This window comes from Canis aureus, chromosome 1, assembly GCF_053574225.1.
Source record: "Canis aureus isolate CA01 chromosome 1, VMU_Caureus_v.1.0, whole genome shotgun sequence".
Classification (NCBI taxonomy): Eukaryota; Metazoa; Chordata; class Mammalia; order Carnivora; family Canidae; genus Canis; species Canis aureus.
In genome coordinates this window covers 67,571,766-67,595,978 of record NC_135611.1, presented here as the reverse complement: position 1 = coordinate 67,595,978, position 24,213 = coordinate 67,571,766, and the positions used below count along the sequence as shown (strand labels likewise).

Here is a 24,213-nt window from a genome sequence, read left to right as displayed (position 1 = left end):
AGCTGGGAAGCCTGGGTGGCTCAGTGGTTGAGCATCTGCCTTTGGCCCAGGGCGTGATCCTGGAGTACCAGGATCGAGTCCCACGTCGGGCTCCCTGCATGGAGCCTGTTTCTCTCTCTGCTCGCCCCCCTCTCTCTCTGTGTCTCATGAGTAAATAAATAAGAATCTTAAAAAAAAAATATTGGTTCTAGCAATTTTTTTCTAGCTATGTATCCTGAGGAAAGGGAAACAAAAGCAAAAATAAACTATCGGGACCACATCAACATAAGAAAGCCCCTGTACAGTGAAGGAAACTAAAAGACAACATACAGAATGGGAGAAAACATTTGCAAATGACATGTCTGTTAAAGAGTTAGTGTCTAAAATATATAAAGAACTCAACACTCAAAAAAACAAATAATCCAATTAAATGGGTGGAAGACATGAATAGACATGTCTCCAGAGAAGACATCCAGATGGCCAACAGACACATGAAAAGATGCTCAATATCACTTACCAGGGAAATACAAATCAAACTTATCACCTCACGCCTGTCAGAATGGCTAAAGTCAACCACACAGGAAACAGGAGGCATTGGTTGGTGAGGATATGGAGAAAGGGGAATGCTCTTGCCCCGTTGGTGGGGATGCAAACTGGTGCAACCACTGTGGAAAACAGTGTGGAGGTTCTTCAAAAAAATTCCTGGTTTCAATCCAGGAATTACACTACTGGTGTGTACCCCCAAAATACCAAAGCACGAACTCAAAGGGATGCATGCACCGCTATGTTTACTGCAGCATTATTTACAACAGCTAAATTATGGAAGCAGCCCAAGTGTCCACGGATAGGTGAATGGATAAAGATGTGGTTGTATATACAATGGAATATTATTCAACCATAAAATAGAATGAAATCTTGGCATCTGCAAGAGAGTGCAAAGCTAAGCGAAATAAGTCAGAGAAAGACAAATACCATATGATCTCACTCATTTGTGGAATTAAAAAAAACAAAACAAACAAACAAAGGATAAAAAAGAGAGAGACAAACCAAGAAACAAACTCTTAATTATAGAGCAGAAAGCGATGGCTACCAGGGGGGAGGTGGGTGGGGGAATGGGTGAAGTAGGTGAGGGCGACTGAGGAGGGCACTGGTGATGAGCACCGGGTGATGTATGGAATTTTTGAATCACTATATTGTACACCTGAAACTAATATGACACTGTGTTAACGAACTGAAATTCAATAAAGAATTAAAGAGAGAGTTTTTATGTCTTGACCTACGTATCCCCATTTCCTCTACCCCTTTGCCTCTGGAAACCACCGTCTTAGTCTCTGGTTCTGTAAGCTTGATCTTTTACAAATCATCTTTGGTGCTCTTCTGCAAGAGGTCTGTCTCAACTTTTTCTGCTCATTTTCCATAATATCTAGAATCCTCTGCCCAACTGTTTTTTTGTGTGTGTGTTCATTTGCTGCTCTCAAATATATTGAGAATCAAGCATTTTATTTTGTTCAGTAAAATTTTACACAGCAAATGTGACAGTTATCAGAAAACTGGATATCCTGTAAAAACCTTTACTATTTGGTTATATTTATGACAGTGAATGAGAAAATGTTGCATATGTGTACTCTGAATTTTTTCAACTACTGGACTTAACAGTTACTTGCATTAAATTCATTTAACGCCAAGAGAATATTGCTGCATAAAATTTACTTTCAAATGATGTCCTTCAATAGTATTTATTGAAAGCACTCCCATGTATTCTAAGGATATTTTGACTGTCCAACTAAAAAGACACTTAAGTTAGCCCTTAAGGTAATGTGGCTTAACCCTCCTAGTTTGGTTTCTCTACAGTTGGGTGGCTTACTCTTTTTTTAAGAGAAAGAAATTCACTATGGTTAAATGTAGTGAAAATGAGTACTTTTTTTTTTTTTAAACTGTACATATTAAAGTGATATAATCAGGACTTATAAAGTTTACAGGGAAGGCTTTTTAGTCATTTAAAATGGAAACATGTTGTTTCGTCTCCGGATACTGCTTTATTGAATCCCTAAAAATCTGTGTGTTAAGAATTATTGATAAGCAAAAATCTGCCCTGTTCTGGTTTTATTTTTTCCTTGTCTTTTCTGAGATAACAACAAAAAAAGCTGCAAGCAATTCCTAGCTGAAGCATTCCTTCACTGGAACTGGTCTTTTTGAAAGATGAGAGAAGTGCCATAGTAAAGCAAAGAAATTGTTAGGGACCTAAAGTGAAAAGCAGTAGGTTATTATGAATAATTTTGTGAACTTACATGAGATTTATTTTAACATGACTACTTTTGTTCAAAAGCTCATTAGAGGTTAACAAAATGATTTCATAGAAAAAGCCAAAGCTCAGACAACTGTTCATAATTAGCATTTATGAGACAAGGACACAAAGAACTTTAGAGCTCAAAGGAACCTTACAACATTCTAACAAATTCCATTATATTAAAAAGAAGGAAACTATGACCTAAGTAGAAGTAAGTGTTTTCATGAGGTCTGAAGTAGACCGCGAGGTTTTTTTGTTGTTGTTTTTTGTTTTTGTTTAACTACAAGGTATATAAAGTAAAATGGTTAATTTATTATTGTGCTTAGATATGACAGGTTATAAAAATATATAAAAAAATTTTAAAAAGATATGACAGGATATATGAAATTTTTGTTCATTGCAATTTATTGTATTCGTTTTCTATGGCTGCTGCAGCAGATTGCAATAAAGGTGGTGGCTTTAAACATCAGAAATTTATTAACTTACGTTCCCTGAGGTCAGAGGTCAGATGGTTTCAGTGGGCTGACATCAAGGTTGGGCTTCTTCGGGAGGCTCTATTCATTGGTTTGTCTTTTGCAAGTTTAAGCCAAGCCAACCTTGCTTGGCTTAGGGCTCTTTTCTTGATCTTTTAAAGCCTTCAATGTCAGGCACTGCCCTCTCTCAGGTTCCCAGCTGCTTCCTCCTAACACGTGCGAGGACGCGGATGATTACATCGGATTTACCCAGGCTATGCAGGATCATCTCCCCATCTCCACGTTAGCCGATTAGCCACCTCATCGGCAACGTTAACTCCTCTTTGTCTTGTAATCTATCACAAGTAATAATCTGAATACTTATGTTAAAATAAAAATATGAGTGGATGCTTGGAGGCACAGGTATGAATTTATTTGATTGTTTAATGTTCCTGTGTCTTCCCCTACCCTCAGCCCTTGTGTTAGAACATCTCCTTAAAGCTACTGTAGCGCATTAATAAATAACAACATTATAAGAAATGGCTAGCATTTTAATTTACTGTATTGGAAGTGGCTTTCCTGGTCAGGATATAAATTATTTTGGAGGGATTTTTTCAAGTCATTAGAAGTTGGGCAAATCAGGTGTGCTCTCCTTGTGCACATTCTTATCGTATTAATGTGTAACGGCAACGTTTCCTGGCATACACGTCCAGCTAAATACACAAGATAACCTTTTGTTTCTTGATAGATGGCTTAATATGCATTCTAGCTAGATAAAATAAATGGAGGAACATGGTCATTTATAGTGGTCATTTCTGTTTTTTACAAGGTTAGATACTGGTCTGGTTGTGCTCATCTTGCCGTGGGTGTTGTGATCTTGTTTTTCTACAGATATGAAAAGTACATTTATCATTTCTAACCACAAACTACCTTGTTTCAAAGCTGTAAGATTTATTTATCAAAGGGAACTTGTGTGGGAAAGGAATTTGCACCGTATTGGTTGAATCAGATACATTAGTCTTTTTTGTTTTGTAAAGGTGTTTCATGTGTGTATTGAATTTCCCCAGCCTGAGGTAGTGTTTCTGTTTGGTCCAAAGATTCTAGAATTTTTTTTTTTTCTGATTGCAATAGAAACACTGCAAATTTTCAAAGGGCTGGAGGTATCTTTGATTAAAAGGAAGTTCCAAATAGTTGTTGGGTAAAAGGTAATTGAAAGAAAGTAGAACAGAACTGATAGCAGTCTGCTTCTTTCAGTCTGTCTTTCTTTCTTTCTTTCTTTCTTTCTTTCTTTCTTTCTTTCTTTCTTTCTTTCTTTCTTAGATTTTATGTATTTATTTGAGAGACAGAGAGTGCACGAGCATTTGTGGGGAAGGGCAGAGGCAGAGGGAGAAGCAGACTCCCCACTGAGCAGGGAGCCCAACGTGGGGCTCGATCCCAGGACCCCGAGATCATGACCTGAGCCGAAGGCAGATGCCCAACCAACTAAATCACCTAGACGCCCCTAGCAAGTCTGTTTCTTGGGGTGGGAATAAACAGACACATCTATAAACGAATGGCCAGCGGGGAGGTTTGGATGCTGTCCAGGGAAGTTTTGGAATTACTGATGAGTTTGTTGGGAGTCTATAAATCTGCTACAGAACGATTTCGTTTACATCAAAAGTTTACATCAAAGAGAATAGGTTCCACAATATTATAAACTTGAGCACTGAAAAGTGTATCAGTCCAAATAGAGGTAAATTATACTGCTTGAAAATAAACTTTCATGCTAGGAAGTGTCAAGGTGGGGTATTGACAGGCAGTTAAATGAAGGGCCCAATAAACTAATGCTGAAAACTATAGTTAATTAAAAGCTTAGAATTCAAGATTTGTGTGATGCTGCCAGACTGAAATTTTGTCCAAGGTGGTATGTGTGTTTTGCATATATATATATTTAGTAAATCTAGAAAGACTCATCTGTTAATATTCCCAGAAACTGAGTCCCAAAGGAGTTTGCCCTGATGACTCAACCACCAATAAAAAGTGTCATTCTCTTTATCGTCGAGTAAGAGTTTTCAAATTAGAATAGCCTTTCCTTACTTGACAAGAACCTGAGTGTCTGCTAATCGTCTGGCATTATGTTACATGGTAGATACAGAATCTAAGCAAATTCAGTCCCTGACTGCGTGTGTTTTATAGTCTAATGGGGAAGCTTCATTTTAGTTTTAGTATTTTAAATATTTTAGGTATGTATATATGTATGTATTCACTTATTTAGAGAGAGCCTGAGTGGAGGGAGGGGCAGAGGGAGAGGGAGAGAAAATCTTAAGCAGATGCCACACTGAGCGTGGAGCCTGACGTGGGGCTTGATCTCATGATCCCAAGATCACGACCTGAGCTGAAACCAAATCAGATGCTTCACCAACTGAACCACCCAGGCGCCCTGGGAAGGTGCATTTTAATTAGTTAATCAGACCACATTAAGGTACCTACAGCTGTGAGAATCTGGAAGACCTTCCCCCAAAAGGTGAGCTGTGATCAGAGGGGTAACTAGGATGCAATACCGTGGAGAGAGATGGGTTGGGGAGGGCAAAGCATTCAAGTTTGAGGAGACAACATTACAAAGACTATGTGGCTGGAGGGCGTGGGAGTTCACGGAGTGTAGAATGGGAGAAAGTGCTGAGGGAGATGAGGATGGAGAATAAGGTGGTGTCCCGGATGAGGACTGTATCATTAAAGGGTTTTAACAAGGTGGGTCATGGTGGTGATAAAAGTGGATTTCTGTTTCAAAAGATCATTTTGGTGACAACGTAGAGCAGGAGCAGGTAGGATTGACCATGGGGGATGAGTAGAGCCATCTGTGGTCATCTGAGTGAGAGAGAAATTCATCCCTGGGTTAGTATTGGAGGGTGCGGAGAGGAGGTGATGATGGATTTGAGGGCAAGTTACAAGATTAAAATCTCAAGATTGGGTGATGGGTTGAGGGTGAGAAGGCATTTTTGTTTCTTGGCTTTCATATCTGGATGAGAGGAGATATTTTACTGAGAGAGGGAGGTCTGGAAGAGGACCGTGTTTGAGGGTGAGGATGGGGGTGCAGCTCAGAGGCACAGATATGGATGGGTTTGAAATGCCTTTGCGACAGGCAGGTTGAGAGATCAATTAGGCAATTGGATACGTAGATCTAGAGTGTGGAGGAGATGTTTGGTCAAAGAATTTATGGCGTATCTGCATTGGCTTAAAATGGAAGCTGTTGACACCGATGGGAAATTCCAACACATAGTGGCCAGTAAGGGGCAGATAAATCTGCAGACCTAAGGGTGGCCAGAACGTTTGGAGGAAGTTTGTAGATTTACATCAAGGAAACCAAGAATGTGAAGAGGGAGTCATCATCAGTGTTGAATTCTGATGAAGCATGAAGAATAGTGAGGGCTGAAAAATGTCTGTGGCACGAGTGGTACGAAAGTCATCAGTGACTTTAGGCAAAACGGTTTCCGTGGTGTGAACCTGCAAGTTTTCTAATCGTAGGTATAATTCTTCATCGGTGGATACTTAGGCCATCCCTACGTTTGAATACTTAAACTTACCAGAAGTGGTCATTTGCTATTTTATGGAATTCTCATCTAAATGCAGGATTTATTGTCTTCTTACTCATTTGTTCACTCATTCATTCATTCGTTGTGATATTTATCCTACCCCTCTCAAAACCAAACAGAATGAGATTTGCAAAAAAGGATTTGCTGTTGTGAACAATACTTCTGTCCTGATATGGACATCCTTTTTTTCTTTTTTTTGGAACATGTTTGTTTCTCTTGTGTCAAATGCCATAGTAAAAAGCTTCTTTTGTTGCTTTTAGTATCTTTTTTGAGTCTTAGTCTAGTCTCAGCTGTAGTCTCCCTGACATTATTTGAGGGTGCATTTCATTTGTATTATTTTGTTCTTTTGTGTTATGCACGTTTTATGTATATTAAATACCGTAGGAAAGAACCACGCACATTGCTTTTAGGCAAGTTCTGCCTTTTTTGTTGATTCATCTTAGTTTGCATAGTCGGTCGTGTGTTCTGTTAGAATGAGCCATAGTCCCTTTCCCTTGAACTCATAAAATCATTATTTTCTCACCCCCAAATAAAAATAATTTATTTTTTAAACGTCCCCGTATCTGACCTTACATACTATTCTTCTCCCTACTTATTAGGAAAGAACCTACTTGCCTTCTGGTCTCTTTGCCTTTCAAGGATTCTCAATTTATGGTCGTTTTATGCTCTCCAAAGGCCTGAAGTGCACCTACCGTCAGCTGTTACCCCAGGGTCAGTAGGAGTCCCTTGTACATTCCGTACAGGAGGTACTTCAGCTAAAATTGTGTAATTATAGATAAATTGTTGATTTGTTTTCTAAATTAAGAAATGCAAAACTCTTTGTTGATATATTCATCGTCACTCTTCCTGCCTATATACTACGGTCTTCTATTCATTTATTTTATTTTATTTTATTTTTTATTTTATTTTTTATTTTTTATTTTTTTATTTTTTAATTTTTTATTGGTGTTCAATTTACTAACATACAGAATAACCCCCAGTGCCCGTCACCCATTCACTCCCACCCCCCGCCCTCCTCCCCTTCCAACACCCCTAGTTCGTTTCCCAGAGTTAGCAGTCTTTACGTTCTGTCTCCCTTTCTGATATTTCCCACACATTTCTTCCCCCTTCCCTTATATTCCCTTTCACTATTATTTATATTCCCCAAATGAATGAGAACATATAATGTTTGTCCTTCTCCGACTGGCTTACTTCACTCAGCATAATACCCTCCAGTTCCATCCACGTTGAAGCAAATGGTGGGTATTTGTCATTTCTAATAGCTGAGTAATATTCCATTGTATACATAAACCACATCTTCTTTATCCATTCATCTTTCGTTGGACACCGAGGTTCCTTCCACAGTTTGGCTATCGAGGCCATTGCTGCTATAAACATCGGGGTGCAGGTGTCCCGGCGTTTCACTGCATCTGTATCTTTGGGGTAAATCCCCAGCAGAGCAATTGCTGGGTCGTAGGGAAGGTATATTTTTAACTGTTTGAGGAACCTCCACATAGTTTTCCAGAGTGGCTGCACCAGTTCACATTCCCACCAACAGTGTATGAGGGTTCCCTTTTCTCCACATCCTCTCCAACATTTGTTGTTTCCTGCCTTGTTAATTTTCCCCATTCTCACTGGTGTGAGGTGGTATCTCATTGTGGTTTTGATTTGTATTTCCCTGATGGCAAGTGATGCAGAGCATTTTCTCATGTGCATGTTGGCCATGTCTATGTCTTCCTCTGTGAGATTTCTGTTCATGTCTTTTGCCCATTTCATGATTGGATTGTTTGTTTCTTTGGTGTTGAGTTTAAGAAGTTCTTTATAGATCTTGGAAACTAGCCCTTTATCTGATATGTCATTTGCAAATATCTTCTCCCATTCTGTAGGTTGTCTTTGAGTTTTGTTGACTGTATCCTTTGCTGTGCAAAAGCTTCTTATCTTGATGAAGTCCCAATAGTTCATTTTTGCTTTTGTTTCTTTTGCCTTCGTGGATGTATCTTGCAAGAAGTTACTATGGCCGAGTTCAAAAAGGGTGTTGCCTGTGTTCTTCTCTAGGATTTTGATGGAATCTTGTCTCACATTTAGATCTTTCATCCATTTTGAGTTTATCTTTGTGTATGGTGAAAGAGAGTGGTCTAGCTTCATTCTTCTGCATGTGGATGTCCAATTTTCCCAGCACCATTTATTGAAGAGACTGTCTTTCTTCCAATGGATAGTCTTTCCTCCTTTATCGAATATTAGCTGCCCATAAAGTTCAGGGTCCACTTCTGGATTCTCTATTCTGTTCCACTGATCTATGTGTCTGTTTTTGTGCCAGTACCACACTGTCTTGATGACCACAGCTTTGTAGTACAACCTGAAATCTGGCATTGTGATGCCCCCAGATATGGTTTTCTTTTTTAAAATTCCCCTGGCTATTCGGGGTCTTTTCTGATTCCACACAAATCTTAAAATAATTTGTTCTAACTCTCTGAAGAAAGTCCATGGTATTTTGATAGGGATTGCATTAAACGTGTATATTGCCCTGGGTAACATTGACATTTTCACAATATTAATTCTGCCAATCCATGAGCATGGAATATTTTTCCATCTCTTTGTGTCTTCCTCAATTTCTTTCAGAAGTGTTCTATAGTTTTGAGGGTATAGATCCTTTACATTTTTGGTTAGGTTTATTCATTTATTTTAGATAATGGGGGAAGGGGCAGAGGGAGAAGGAAATAACCTGTCTTAAGTAGGCTCCATGCCCAGTGTGGAACCCAACAGAAGGCTCGATCTCACAACCCTGAGATCATGACCTGAGCCGAATGCTTAACTGAGAGAGGCACTCAGGAGCCCCAGGATCTTCATGAAATTTTAGGACTACCTTGCTTTGTAGTTCATGGCTGGTCCGACACATGAAATGGTGGCTGGGATGTTGAACATGCAGTGTATCCTCATACACTCCTCAGATCACTCCTGCTTGTAATTGTGGCGTTGATGAAGACGGAGGGGGATACCAGGAAGGCAGATTTGACCAAGTAAACTGGCAGGAGCTGTTACAACAAAATAAAACATTTAGTCATTTTTTTCCCTTGGTTTGAGTAACCATTTCCAAGCCTTGTTTGATGGGCAAGTAATCAGAGTAGTCACACAGGATCTGAAATTGAGAAGAGGGCCCGCCCTCATGGGGAGTTAATGACCCATGATTGCTGTCCTGAAATTTTTACTATTTTTTTTTCTTTGATTTGGGTTTTGTGAATGGTATCCTCACCTGACATGTGGTCCACCTGCCAGTACCTCCCATCCTCTTTGGGATGGGGTTTTGACCCCTCGCTCTCCTGCCCTCCTCCAAGCCCAGTGATTCCTCTGACCCTGGAGGGAGTATAGATGTGCAATGGTTGACTCTAGCATGTGCCTCCTGCTTCTGGAGTGTATAGCACAGGACCTCCAACACCTGTGAGGGTCTGTAATCACTGTAATGAGTATTCGCACACCTGGGAGTTTGACTTAAATAGCAAATGAAAAATATGACAACAGGTTGAGACCTTCAGGAAAAAAGAAAGATAAAGGTAAAGATTTATTTATTTGTATAAAGAAGGGGCATTCATTTTCATCTTGCTTTGGTCACATTATGTAGTTGGCCCTGACTAGTAGTGAACTAGTGCTTAGAAACCAGCTTCACCTCTGCAATTTATTGATTGTATTAGAAAGCAGGTAAAAGTTCTCAGAATTTTTAGTTTCTTTGAAACATGGTATAGACATGGATTTGGTTGTAATTAGAACCAAATATTTAAAACTGTTTTTCCACAGATCGTGCTCTTAGTCGTTAAATTTATTTATTAAAAAAGATTTTTGAAATTGAGCTATTTATAAACCCTTATAGTAGTGACAAACGGAATTTGAATTTCAAATATGAATTTAGAAAATACCAAATATTGTACAATTATTTTTACTCTTTGTCAGAAAATAAGCTGTTGGATATCAATTGTTTACCCAAGATTCTTTCTCATGATCTTTTAAAAGTTCTGATTATATATTATTACTTTATATTTGGAGACTTGTTTTAAGTTGAGCTTTTTCTGTACCATCACAACCTCTCCCTGCCCCCCGCTGCACATTTCAGCTGTTCTTTTACCCTCAATTGACTTAAGTTAGCAATTGGATTTGTTGGAAAATATAAGTTTTATTTGATTGTTTTACTGAGGGCCTTATTTGCTTTGCACAGGGCCTTTTAATACATAAAAGTAGTGTAGGCCTGCCTGGGGCAAATTCTAAAGCCCCCCCCCCTTTTTTTCAGCATAAAAATCAAACCCAAGAGATGGAGAGAACAAATTGGATTTAATCTTTCCATCCATAGCTTTTGTGACCTCTCTTATTCCCACACATGTGAACTGGCAATATTTTTGTTGTTGTTGTGGTCTTAAAAAAAAAAACAAACCTCAATGACCTTATTTTCTTCTAAATTAAAAAAAATATTGGTGTCACTGTTTGAGTTGTCTTCTTTGTCATGAGTTAGAAGAGTTGATTATTCTGGTGTTGCAGGTACTCACTGGGGAATGTGCTCGAACTAGCTCTTATATTTCTTTAAAATAAAGCTTCTTCTAAGGGGTTTTTTGTGAAATATGTAATGAGATGTTCAAAGATTGCTACTTTATTACTTTTGATTTCCAGCTCTATCTGTAGAGCATCTTTTAAAAATTTTTTTTTGAGATTTCAGAGATCTGCTTTGTTGGTTTTATCCAAACTTACTTTTAGCTTTCTTTAATGTCTGCTAAGGCAGATCCCACAATTTTCTATACTCCTTTCTTTCTCAGAAGTCCTAGGGATCTTAAGGAATTTGTTTTGGTTTCCATGTCAGTATTTACCTCATTTATGAGCTAGCATTTTCTTTCCATCTAGAGGTTAGACTGCGTCTCCAATGTAATAGTTGAATTTGTGACCTTTTAAATGATTCCACATCAAAACAACTGTTTATATAAAACTTTCATGTTTATTGTAATTTGACCTTTGGCCTAAAATATTATGTAGTAATGAAGAGGTGCTTGCATTCCAGGTGTACTTTAGTTTATCTCTAAGTTTGTCATGGAATTCAAGGACAAAGTCATTTATTTAAAGTAAACTTTGGGTGCCTCAATGGCTCAGTGGATTGTCTGCCTTCGGCTCAGGCCATGATCTCGGGGCCCTGAGATGGGGCCTGGTGTTGGGCTCCTTGCTCAGCCGGGAGTCTGCTTCTCCCTCTCCCCACCCCCTGGCTTGTGCTCTTTCTCTTTCTCTCTCTCTCTCTCTGTCTCTCAGGAATAAAGAAAATCTTTAAAAATAAATAACACATGTGTCAGGTGTAAAAGAGCATAGACTACAGGATGGCCTTGGAAGGGCCGTCGTAGGTCCTCCTGCTTGCAAATGAATTCCTCTACCTTGGGACTCTTTCCATATTACTTTGTCTGAAATTGCCATGTTGGAGGCACCCTTTTCTTACTTAGGGTTTTAAGGAACGCTTTCTCTTTCCTTCTCTATGATGTCTTGTTGAGGACCGGGTGTATATTGTACCTTCCAGTAGAGTCTTCTCGGTAACCCAGGTGGTGAGTTAATTCTACACAAGTCATGTGTGGACGTAGGGGCCATAGCTGTGCAGCTCAAAGTGTGTTGAACGCAAGAATTAAAATCTACTGCCTTTTTTCTGCCTTTGATATTTTTAAATTCTCCACTTTATTTTTGCTTTTTTGGTTCTCATTCTTCATCCTTTCTAACCATTGTGTTTTATCCCTGATGTCCGTCTCCTGTTACTCGACTTTGTAAGTCTAGCAGCTAGACACGTGTCCTCTGACCCTTTATAAGGTGGCTAGTGTCGAGTGAGACCTGTGACAAAGTTAAGTTATATATTAGTTATATATTTACTATTTATATATATTTATATTAATAAATATATGTTATATATTTACGTTACATTTTCTTCATCTCATACCTATTATATTATAATAGGTATATAATTATATACCTACTGAAGAAAATGAAGATAATGTAATGTAATGTAAAATGTCTCAATTTTTGTATTGATTACATATTGACATGATAATATTTTGTGGTATACTGGATTAAATAAAAGATTGAATTAAATGCCATCTGCTTTCTACTTTTAAAATGCTGCTAACCAGAAAATTTAGAATTCCATACATGGATCTAATTATGTTTCTATTGGAGAATGCTGCTCTAGATTGTTTTATTGATTGATTTTTTTTTTAAACTAATGCTCATAGGACACCTTTCTTCCTGTTCTGTCCTCGCATCTCTTGGCCCGCAATATTTTTACAGAGTCCAGAAATTAGAAAACCGACAGATCTCTTGAAACTGCCTTCACAAATCAGTGTTAGTTGGACTATTCAGCAACAGCAGCCATGAAGCACTGATCCATGTCAACACATGGATCAGCCTCAGAAACACCGTGTTAAATGAAAGAAGCCAGTCATAACAGAACACATACTATATGATTTTAGTTACGTGCAATGTCTAGAATAGGTAAGTCTGCAGAGACAGAGAAGAGATCAGTCGTTACGTAGGGGTGGGGACGGGGGTTGGGAAAAGAGATGAAATTGTAATATCTCGTAGTGGTGATTGTGGCACAACTCTGAATATACTAAAAACCACTGGATTGTACACTATATTAAAAAGGTGAATTTTATGGTTATGAGAATTATATGTCAGTAAAGTTGTTAATACATGCTAGATCATTTTGTCACATCACAGTCTTAGGGGTTGGTTTTGTTTTGTGTTTTGCTCCCCTTTTTCTGCTGATTGGGGCAAATTTGCCTTATCTTTATTAATCAGCCTCGCCTTCCTAGAAATTAAGTGTATTTTCTTGTTAATGTTGGTAGTAGTCAGGTGCTTTCATCATAAAAAAATGAAAAAAAAATCAGCGTGTTGAGACTGTTGTAAGCATTTACAGTCCTTTTTAAAATTGGTGTATGTGCAGAACAGATATTTTAATGCAGTTTTCCCCCTACGGGGACTTATTAGGCAAATGTATTTCAATGTCATTTTAATGAGTTTTTATAGTCTTTATTTGTTCCTTTCTACCTCTGTGATGTTCCAACATCTGATGAATTGTGGCTTTTCATTAGGACATCTGGGTTTCGTATGCATATATTTACAACAAAGGAGAAAAATGTCTTTTTTTTTTTCAGATGGTACACATATCTATTTATATTACCAGTGCATATAAGTATTTTTTTCCTAACACCTGGACAATACATGGATCTGGGTGTCGAAGAGAAACATTTTGATTAAATTGGTCCATTATAAGAAATGAAAAAGATTACTGGGAAAGTACTTTTTGAAAAACTTTTTTCAAGCTGTATTTTTCCTTTCACCATTTTCATTTAAAGATGGCTGCAAATGACAATATCTTAAAAAAATATTATTTTTATTTTATTTTATTTTATTTTATTTTTTATTTATATCTCTAAGTGTTCATTTTTAATATTTGTCCACCATTTTGAGATGTTTCCTTTTCTTATCTTGGAACTAAATATATAAATAAATAGTTATAAAATTAATATAAACTTTGACAAGTGCCATCTGCCCCTTTGATCCTTCTGATCTTATGCAAAAAAATGAAGAAATTAAGATTTGATAAGTTTTATCATTTATTACAGATGTTTAGCATTTTCAGTGAGGAGGCTTTTTTTGTACATGTTTTTCATCAGCTGCGATTGTGGCTCAATTAAATTAGGACTGACTTGTTTCTCCTAGAGAATCTTGTAATCTCTGTTTCTCCTAAAGAATTTTGTAATCTCCCAAATTGTACCCTGACTTAATGGGCAAGGAACCCCAAATTTGCAACTCTATTTATCCTTGATGATTACTTATCTTGGAAGGAAAAAAATCATTCTCCATGATTTTCAAGCCATGATTGGCTCATATAACAAATATATAATCAATTATATGTTATGAGTCTCTACTTCTTTGTATATTTCCCAACTAGTTATAGACTGTTTGCTGTAGATGGAATGTTGACATCACCACATCATCTGTATGCTAAAACCTAACCCTTGGTGTGACAGTATTTGGTGGTGGGGTCTTTGGGAGGTGATTAGGTCATGAGGGTAGAATTGTCATGATTGGGCTCAGTGTCCTCCTAAAGAGGACCCAGGTGGCTTCTTTGCCCCCTTTTGCCATGTGAGGACACCATGAAAAGAACAACCATCTGTGACCCCAGATGCAGGCTCTCACCAGACATAGAATCTGCTGGTGGCTTGTTCTTGGATTTCTTAGCCTCCAGAAATGTGAGAAATAAATAAATAAATTTCTGTTGTGTATAAGCCACTCAGCCTATGGTCTTTTGTTATAGCAGCTCAAATGGACTAAGACTCTACTACTGTCTTCAATGTGATGCTGTTCATTAGATAGATAAGCACCACCAATGACTTATTTGTTAGAAATGGCAACCCGTAAAAGATTATTACTTGCAGAATTTTAAAGAATAATAGTAGTTTCTTGTAGCCTGTAGAGGATGGAGCCAACCTGAGGACCTGTGCTTCTTTATTGGTCCAAATGACTTTATTTGTTGTATTTGTGGATGTCAGTTTGTTTTGTGATGGCAGCTCTGGGTAGAGTGGTTTCAAAGCCATGTTTCCGGAGTCCCTAAGAAAGGACTTGGAGAGTGGGAGGTTGGCCTGTATGTATCATTCGCCTCCAGGGTGGGTCTTGGTGAGGTGTGAGGTGGAACAAGGTGCACTGGTGGCTGTGGGTGTCCTGCCTTCATCCTTTGTTCTTTTGTCCCATTCTAGCAGTGGGCTTAAAAACTACAGGACATGTTGAACTCTGCCAAGTGTTGGTACCGTGTCCTGTCCCTTGTAGAAACTAGGTCTGTTACTTAGTATGGCACCATATCTATAAGGAGTTGTTTTGATTTTTTTGGATGTTCTAGTTTAAGTAACATAGAGTTAATGAAATCCATCCTCCTCATTTTTCAGATGAGGACTCTACCAAAGCTCTCTGCACATTTAGCATTAATACCCTTTCTTCCTTTGTAACACACTCCTGATCATTTTACCTCCTAGTACCCATCTTTAAATGTTCCAGTTTTTAAGCTATGAGGATAGCTTTCTGTGTGCATATAATTAAAACAATATATTTATTAAAACAATATTTATTAAAACAATGTATTTATTATTTTAGAGAGAGAGGGCATATGCAAGAAGGTGCAGGAGCTGGGAGAGGGGCTAAGAGAGAGGGAGAGAATCTCAGGCAGATTCCCTGTGAGCACAGAGCCAGATGAGGGGGGATGTGGTTGATGGGGGGATGTGGGGATGTGGGGCTTGGTCCCACAACCCTGAGATCATAGCCAGAGCCCAAAACCAAGAGTAGAATGCTTAACAGACTGAGCCATCCAGGCACCGCTGTGTGCATATAAATTTTAAGGTAAATGTGTATATTTCCAAAATTTGTGAGCTTTGTTAATCAAAAGAATGTATTTATTTTTAAACGGCCACGAGAAAAGTTATTCTGTGTGTGCCTTTTTATTGGTGTTAGAGATAGGTATAGAGCTCCAGAGAAGATGAGTATAATGGATTTCTTTCATAAATTTAACAAGGTTTTACATTTTAAAATGTGCTGGTTCTTTCAAATGGTATGCTTTCCTATTGTGAGCAATTTAAATAAGGTTGCCATTTACCTCTAGTCAACAATCAGATATCTAGTTTATGATCTTTTCTGAGGTTATATTTTTAATTTCTTAGTGTGGAATTATCTGATTTATCTATAGTAGGCATAGGGCTCCATACCTCTAATCTATGAGGGTATTTGTACCTTTTTATTTTTTTAATTTTTATTTTTTTTAAATTTTTATTTGTTTATGATAGTCAGAGAGAGAGAGAGAGAGAGAGAGAGAGGGGCAGAGACATAGGCAGAGGGAGAAGCAGGCTCCATGCACCAGGAGCCCGACGTGGGATTCGATCCCGGGTCTCCAGGATCGCGCCCTGGGCCAAAGGCAGGCGCTAAACCGCTGCGCCACCCAGGGATCCCTGTACCTTTTTATTAACTTTATTTTGTTTTTATTTTATAATATAAAAAATAAGCTGCTAGACTTAATTTCAAAGCTCAGCAGTGATTATCAGATGACTTACTCTTCATCTCCCTCCCTTTCCTGACTTTGATCCCAGTTTGTTTCCTAAAACATTTATGTCTTTTCCAGTTTTTCATTTTGGTGTAGAGAAGGGGATTGATGGTCGTTGTTGTTGTTATTGTTTATCTTTACATCTAGCACCATTAAACTAAGGTGGGATGGAGAGGAATTACCCAAATGCTCGGGTTCCTCATGGAGACCGTAGCGTCGCCCAGGCACAAAAAATTGAGAATACAAATGAGGACACTGATTTCCTTGCCTTGTCTACCACTTGCACGTTTGACAGTAGAAGGTGTCGGAGGGCAGTGTGTGTGGGAATGCTGAGGAGGTGACATTAATAGTGCTGTGGCTAAACAGATGGCATAATTAGCCCACAATGGGGAAGAACAACGTTTTTATGTTTGGATAAAAAGGGCTCACCGTGGGTGGCACAGTAAGAGGTTCCAAATGACAATACCTTGTGAAGATTAGGAGAGTGCCGGTGATGTCTGCATGCACTTATGCACGATGGCCCAGCCTATTTTACTTGGGTATGTTGCTACTTGTTACTTTTAAGGAAAAAATCCTCTATAAGGGAATGCACAAATGACTGTTCATTCACTTACCCCAGGAGACATGGCTAAGTACTGTGGAGGATCCAGAGGAGTTTGGTCTTTGTATTCAAATAGCTAATTTTCTGGAACAAATTCATCGGACATTCACAGATATAGAACCAGACATACATTTTTTTCTAGTAATATTATATTGTAAATGGTTGGCTCGATGAGTTACTTGGTTACGGGTATTTTTAGGCACCACAAAAGTGGTACAATAAGCAAGAAAACATAATCAACCGGATAAAAGAATATGCAAGCCCTTTCATTGGTATGATTTAAAAATCTCGTCCTTAGTAAAAATTCAGAAGTTGAAACTGGTTGTATTTTGTACTGTTCAACTTGATCTTTCTCAAGTTTTTATAATAACGTAAATTTAAAGTAATACCTGACACTTTGGTTAATTATTGGAGAGATATTTGCAAAGATTTTTTCCCCCTTGTCAGCCCATCTGCTCCTATAGTACAGTCATAATGCACAAACATTGACATCTCAATTATTTCCATGGCAACAAATTGATGTCAGGATCTCACATTTGACTTCACTGCAGGACCAGATAGAATTTGGATTACAGGGTGGTTGGGAGTTCTTACTGAAGGCACCGGTCCTTAAGAAAGGGACATGGAAATATCTTTGGGAAATCATTTCAAGCTTTTAAAAAGGAATTATTCATACTTCTAAAGTGAAAATATAAACTATACATAAAAGTATATGAATACCGCTCTTCTATTTTTATGCATATATACACGTACATGCACGAAGACACATATACACTGTGATAGTTGCAAGTAGGGGTTTGAATCTCATTTCACTCAGAAATTTATTTGTATTTTTATTTTTTTAAAGATTTTATTTATTCATGAGAGATGCAGAGAGAGGGGCAGAGACACAGGCAGAGGGAGAAGCAGGCTCCGAGCCTGATGTGGGACTCGATCCCAGGACGCTGGGGTCACAGCCTGAGCCAAAGGCAGATGCTCACCCGATGAGCCACCCAGGTGTCCCTATTTCACCCAAAAGTGTAGAAGAGCGAAGCCTCAGGCAGTCGTCAGTGGTCCAGAGGGGCAGAGTCAGAGGCGTCTCATTTGTGAAGTCCTGGGTACGACCGATCTACAGGCCATGCGGTGCTTTCCTGCGCGATGCCTCAGCGTTCGGCTCCCACGTCACTGACACGTGCTCCTCTTCACCACGTGGCCGGCAGTGTCACAGGTTTGCACCACGCTGCCTTCCTTCTTAGCTTATCTTGTGCTCTGGTGAAGAGCGCTTCGTGTGCTGTCGCCTGTTCCCAGCGTGGCCCTGCCCACTCTTCGTGGCTCATGCTCCGGGGAAGCGGGTCGATCTGATTGCCACTGACTTCCCTTGTGACTGACTTCCCTCGTGAGTGGAAGGGAGCTTCTGGTACTTCCCCGTGCCATAGGCCCTTGTTGCGACTTGTCATGCAGCCTGCGTCCCTGTGTGTGTGTTGGAGCTTCCGCCTGTCTGAGTGGATCATGAGGACGGGCCTGTCCCTCTCCTCCCAGGGTCCGCCCCATCCCGGGCACCCTAGGTCCTGATGGGTTGTCTAGGCGTTCTGGATTCTCAGAACAGATTTTGAGTTTCGTAGGTTTAGCATTTTGTTTTCATCTGTCTTCAGGAGAATGACTCATCATGAGCAAACAAACAAAGAGGATGACTTACGATGTATAAATTGGAACTACCTCCCTTGTTGTCTTCATTGACTTCTTTTGAGGCCCTGGGAGGTGTGCTGCTCCGCGTCAGGTGGCTCCCCGGTGAGGACGTTGTGCAGCTTGCGAGTTATGTATTCAAAGACATAGCGGTAGCTGTATGCGCTGTCCTGATGTCTATCTGAGAGCCATCTCCAGGGTGGAGAAGCCCTGTCACTCTGCGCTGTGGAGACAGATCCCACAGTGACGGCTGATTTGGTGTGGCCGCCTGACCGGGCCCAGGCTGTGGCCCGCCGGCTGCTGAGACGTTGCCCGCTGTGTCCGTGCGGCTGTTTGCAGAGGAGGTTCGCGTTTCACTCAGCGGCCCGAGTGGAGAAGACCACTGTCACCCAGTGCTTTGAGAGCCTGCCACTGGGGGGCGGGGCCGTGGAGGTCCCTGCTTGCCTGCTCGAGGGGAAGAATTCGGGGAGCGACCCGCCAGGGCGAAGGTGGCAAAGGGTTTCATCCAGCAAAGGAACATGTGGTCGGGACCCAGAGGATAGGCCAACTCGGGCCGGGCGCAGCCCGCTGACTTTCTCCCTGGCTCTGTCGCGGCGCTTTGTTGGGTGTCCTCCCTCCCACCTGTTGTGATCACCCCGCCTTTGGGTCTGCCTCGGTTTCGGCCCCCATCCCTTTGTGCCGGTCCGTCGGTCATCTTCCCGAGAGCGCTGAAGCACAGCCCGGGGAGGAGCCGGCTCGCAGCGCAAGTGGTGTTTTGATGATATGATTATTTTTTAGCCCCTAGGAATTTTAAGCTGTCCCGCTTTCAAGGAGTTCAGGAAAAAGGCTGCAGTTCTAGTAGCAGCTTAAGGAAGAAGACTCGAAGGGCATTTGTTCCCTGCTGGCCCGCCTGCACGCGCACGGACGCGCTCAACTCGCGCTCTCTCCCTCTCTCTCTCCCGGATTGCTTTCAAAACCCAGCATATGTTTTAAATGTAGACTTTGCATCATAGAGTGTCGACCCTCTGAGTCCAGCCTGGCAGGTGGGGGGGTCCGAGCCGCCCTGTGTGCCGTGGACGACAGCCCCTGGCCGCCCGCGGACCCGGCCCTGCCAGGAGCGCCCGCCGCGGCCTTGGCCCGGACCCCGTGGCCTGGGTCTTCCATGCGCCCGCGCCGAGCGGCACGGGAGGGGTGGTCCCTGGTTGTCCATCTGTTCTCCTAACGTGACAGGAGTCGAGAGGCGCGGAGGGGCCAGCTTACTCTCTGCCTGAGCCGAGACCTCCATCTTTCTCCTCCTCTTGGGCTTTCACCTCAGACCAGGGCTTACACTGTTGCTTCCCCAAGTCTCGGGCTCACATTGGGACCCAAATCGTTGGGCGCCCTGGTTCTCAGGCCTCCGACACTCAGACTCACTCCTACCGCCGGCTCTCCTGGTTCTCCAGCCTCCAGACAGCAGGTGGTGGGACTTCTCGGCCTCGGTGGTTGTGGAGGCCAATTCCTATAGTAAGTTCTTTTGTAAGTATGTACCTACGCACACCCATGGGGTCGTCCTGTCGTTATGTAAGTATATACATGGATATTACATTGTCCATCCCCAGTGGTTGTGTGTTGTTGGAGATCCCTGACTCACGTAACCACTGATAGTTGTGTTTTTCTCTTCTCCCAAGAGGGCTTACATACCTTTTCCCTACCTTAATTATTACTATAGACAATAGGGTGTGAGTCAACTTGTAAAAACTTGTTCTGACCTTCGTGAGAATCCACCGTGGGACTGTGTCATGATGGTTGCCGGCGTCAGTCGGAGGTTTGTTCTGTGCCTGACATTGTGCTAATAAGTGCTTTACGTGCATCGTCACAGCCAAATTCTTTTAATACCCTAGGAGGTAGCTACTCTCGATCTCCTCGTGGACTACAGAGGGAAGGAGAGGTAGAGAAATGGGCAGGAACTTGCCTCGGATTGCATCCTGAGACAAGTGGAGGAGCTGGGATTTGAATCTGATTCTGCTCATTCTGGAGTCAGGGCACTTACACAGAGTGATAGACCTTTATTTTAAAATTTTTATTTATTTATTTTTAAGGTGGGACCAGCCGCTTATATTTTAATTTTTTATTTTCATTTTTGGAAGGTGAGCTTGTTTTCAAATTCTGAGAATGTCTTACTGTAGCACCTAAGTGGGAACGGCAGTTTCCTGTCTGTAGTAGTCCTGCTCTCAAGGTCACAACAGCAGAGGATTGGCATAAGGCTAGAAGAAAATGAGTGTACTTAATGATAAGAATTTATAATGAGATTTGAAATGAGCAAATATACCCATTTTGGGTTCATTTATTTTTTTTTTCCCATTCACCTTAATAGCATTGCAGTAAAAACTTGCTAATTTAGATAAATTGTGGGCAACACCTGTTTTGAATTAACAAAGTCTGAATTGTAAAATAATTTTATAGAAATTACGTTTTGTTATTTTTCTGATGCATAGAATTAGCCTATCATTTAGGAGCTGAAAAAAAAAAACTAAGGTTCTGAGTTACTTACTGGAATAGTTTATTTTACATTAGTACTCTACCTTCAATCTTGTTTATGCTATTAATTGACTTTAAAAAAACTTTAATATTTTCTACATAAGGGATCAGTTCTTTGCAAAAGGCTTCAGGTATAGCAACACATTGAAGCTTCAGAAGAACCTTTGCTTTTCAGAGTGGTCAGTATGATGTGAAAGGAGAACAGTAAAATGATTTCTTCAGAATACTGTGGTTGGTGAGCCAGAGCCCGGTCTAGAACTTGTGTCTTTTGAAGCATTTTATTGTCATTACCCAAATTACCGCTAGACAATCCTTTTTGAATATCATTAAAGTTTGTTAAACAGCATCTGGACTTAAATGATTTCCCTACCTGCTCTCCCTCTCTTCTTCCCTCTTCCCTTCCTTCCTTCCTTTCCTTCCTCTTTCTTTCCATTGATCGATCCATTAATCCAGATTTATATTTCTGAAGTAGACAATATGTTTGTCTTAAGTAGATTTTTGGTTTCTTAATTCCTTTGATGGTTATTTTATTAAGTTCTTATTACAGTTCAAACTTAGACTCACTTGATTGAATCATTCCACAATGTGGTTAAATTGATTGCATTTGCTTTCTGTTTTGCCGTTTGGGATCTCTATCAATAATCAACCCGAAATAGGCCCTAGAATTGTCATATTTTAGGTTAGGAATGAAGTAGATCCCTCTTCTGGTCTCTAAATTTTACTTGTATTCAGAACTCTGAAGATTTTAAGTAATATAACTGGCATTGGCTATCTTTAGTGAACCAAAAAATTGAGTATAAGGCATTGGGATGCCTAGTTACCAAAGGACAAGAACACGGTGAGATTCAGGATCAACTTGCATCAGGAACTTAACTGTTTTGCTTCTTTGCCTTCTCTCCTTCAAGCATACCCTCTCATTTCTCCTCCCCACCCCAGTCTCCACTTACTCTTCCCATCCTGCATCCTTGCTGTTCTCCTGTGTTTTCCCCTTCCTCCTCTTTTTCATGACTCTTCATTTTCCTCTCTTCCCCTTTCTCTACCCCTTTCTCTCCTTTCTCTTTTCCTTCTTCTCTTTCTCTTGTCCCTCTCCTTTCCCCAAACCCCTCCTCCTATCCTGCCACCTCCCCTGCCCTCAACTACTTCTGTTGCATCATACCTCAAGGAATATTGGACTGAGGGTCTCACATGCAGTGGAGGGAAGGCGGACTAGTGGCTGCAAGTGGTAAAAGCCCAATTATTTTGTTATAAGATTCCTCATCAACCTTACACCTAATGGTTTTATCATTCATTGAGGACAGTTGCCTCATATTTTTAAAAGGGCAAAATAGAGATCTACTTATTATATTGTTCCTTCTCCATGTATTATCTAGAATTGTTTTATATAGAAGAACTCCTATCTAATAGAGCTGTTTGGTCACTTTGAAAAACAGTTTGTAATGGGACAGTAGGACAGTTTTTTTCTGTATTAATTTTTAGCACACCAAGTGAAGTCCTCAGTATGCTTCTTTTTTTTTTTTTAATATTTAGAAATCTTTCCAAGTGATTCTTAGATGCAGTGAGGGTAGAGAGAAGCAGCAAGCTAGAGCTTATAGACATCCCGAACCCCCAAGTTTTATTACATATTATAAAAGTAAGTTTACAACAAGATAGCTACATGATATGTTCTTCTGCCAAACTTTATCACAGTATTGGATTTCATTCAAAGCAACTTATGTAGGAGTGTTTTGGGAGGTGCCGGCTTATTTTTGTTAAATTATAAACTAAAGTAAATGAACTGTAGAACAAAGGCAATCTGAAAATAATAATATGACAGCTAACATTTATTCAGGGCTCCTTCTGTATTCAGTGTTGAGTTTAGCGCTTTGCAATCATTGGCTCATTTGACCCTATGAACTGGATAATCTAATTATGGGATTTAGCAAAGGGTGGGGCTGGGCCTGAGGGGTGCCGATGGTTGGGAGACCTAGAGCCTATGCGTGGATCCCAATACTCTTCTCTCAGAGTGGAACACTGGTGTGTGTTTAATTCTACCCTTTGTGTGGGTTTTTTCTACTTTCATTCCAGGGCAAAGAAATGAAATGATTACTTTTAGTCTTCAGATTCCGCCATAGGAAAAGGGACGTATGTAGAGTTGTACATAATGATTGAAATTTTGATGAGACCATTATAGCTAGCATTTTCCAAATGGTTAAAATGTGGTTGCTTACTTTTATGATATCATTCAGTCGCAAAATCTGCAGGTTAGTTATTAGCTCATTTCTTATGTCTGAGGAACTAGGCTTAAGGAAGATAAGTGCTCCTTGTCACATAGAGAACTTTGAACCAGGGCTATTCTTCACCACATTATGCTGACTAGATGGAGCAAAAGTTCATAGCAACGAAGAGTGGATTGGAGAGTAGCACATAACCTTCTCCAGAAGTCATTTAAGGTGGTTTCTTAGCCGATATAGGAGATCTACATAGCAACGAACAACATGCATTTTAGTGAGGATGGTCCAGTTAACCTTCCCAATGTTAGATCTTGGTCCTATCTCTGTAGTCGGTTCTCACTTTTTAGTTACTCCCTAGTATTGAACAGTGAAAGAATGATGGGTTGACTAATCATGATCAACTTAGAATTTTGCTGTGATTTTTCAGTAGGTGTTACTTATTATTTGGGAAGGATCTCAATAAGAGATCTTGCTCGATCTTATTCTTGTGTGGTTTGCCTCACTGTAGATGTAGAATTTGAACTTAAGACAAGCAAGTTTATATTATGTTCTCCAGCAATTAGAGCTCGGGTTTTATGGGTATAGAATTTCTCATCTAAAGCTCTTGAAAAAATCTAAAAGCTCATAAAATGAATCCCCACAACATTCTTTGGTAGTAAAGACATAATCAGTAGCCATCAACAAATTAACTCAGGATCTAAAAGGTGATCGGAAAGTTGTGTCAAACACACTTGTGTGTACTTTAAGTGAAAAGAGGGCGGAGTCTCAGATGGGTTGTGTTGCTTATTTAAAGGGCACCCTCTTTATAAAAGGACCTTTGACGTGAGATTTAGAAAGTCCAGAAAAAGAAAAGGAGGCCAAACAAAAGACACAGGAAATTATAATCAG

General features: G+C 40.1%; 1 protein-coding gene and 1 long non-coding RNA gene across 13 annotated transcripts in view; one reads left to right on the top strand and one right to left on the bottom strand.

Moving 5' to 3' along the window:
• The window catches only part of LOC144286676 (uncharacterized), a 54,975-nt gene extending 37,546 nt beyond the window's left edge, over window positions 1–17,429 (bottom strand). For all 3 annotated transcript variants that reach the window (XR_013354635.1, XR_013354642.1, XR_013354639.1), the window contains exons 1-3: window positions 17,347–17,429; window positions 16,971–17,041; window positions 9,130–9,298 (exon numbers count right to left, since the gene is read on the bottom strand). This is a non-coding gene — a long non-coding RNA (uncharacterized LOC144286676). The remainder of the gene's footprint in view (window positions 1–9,129; window positions 9,299–16,970; window positions 17,042–17,346) is intronic.
• The window catches only part of PTPRK (protein tyrosine phosphatase receptor type K), a 547,287-nt gene that overhangs the window by 52,213 nt on the left and 470,861 nt on the right, over window positions 1–24,213 (top strand). The gene's annotated exons all lie outside the window — the stretch shown is intronic.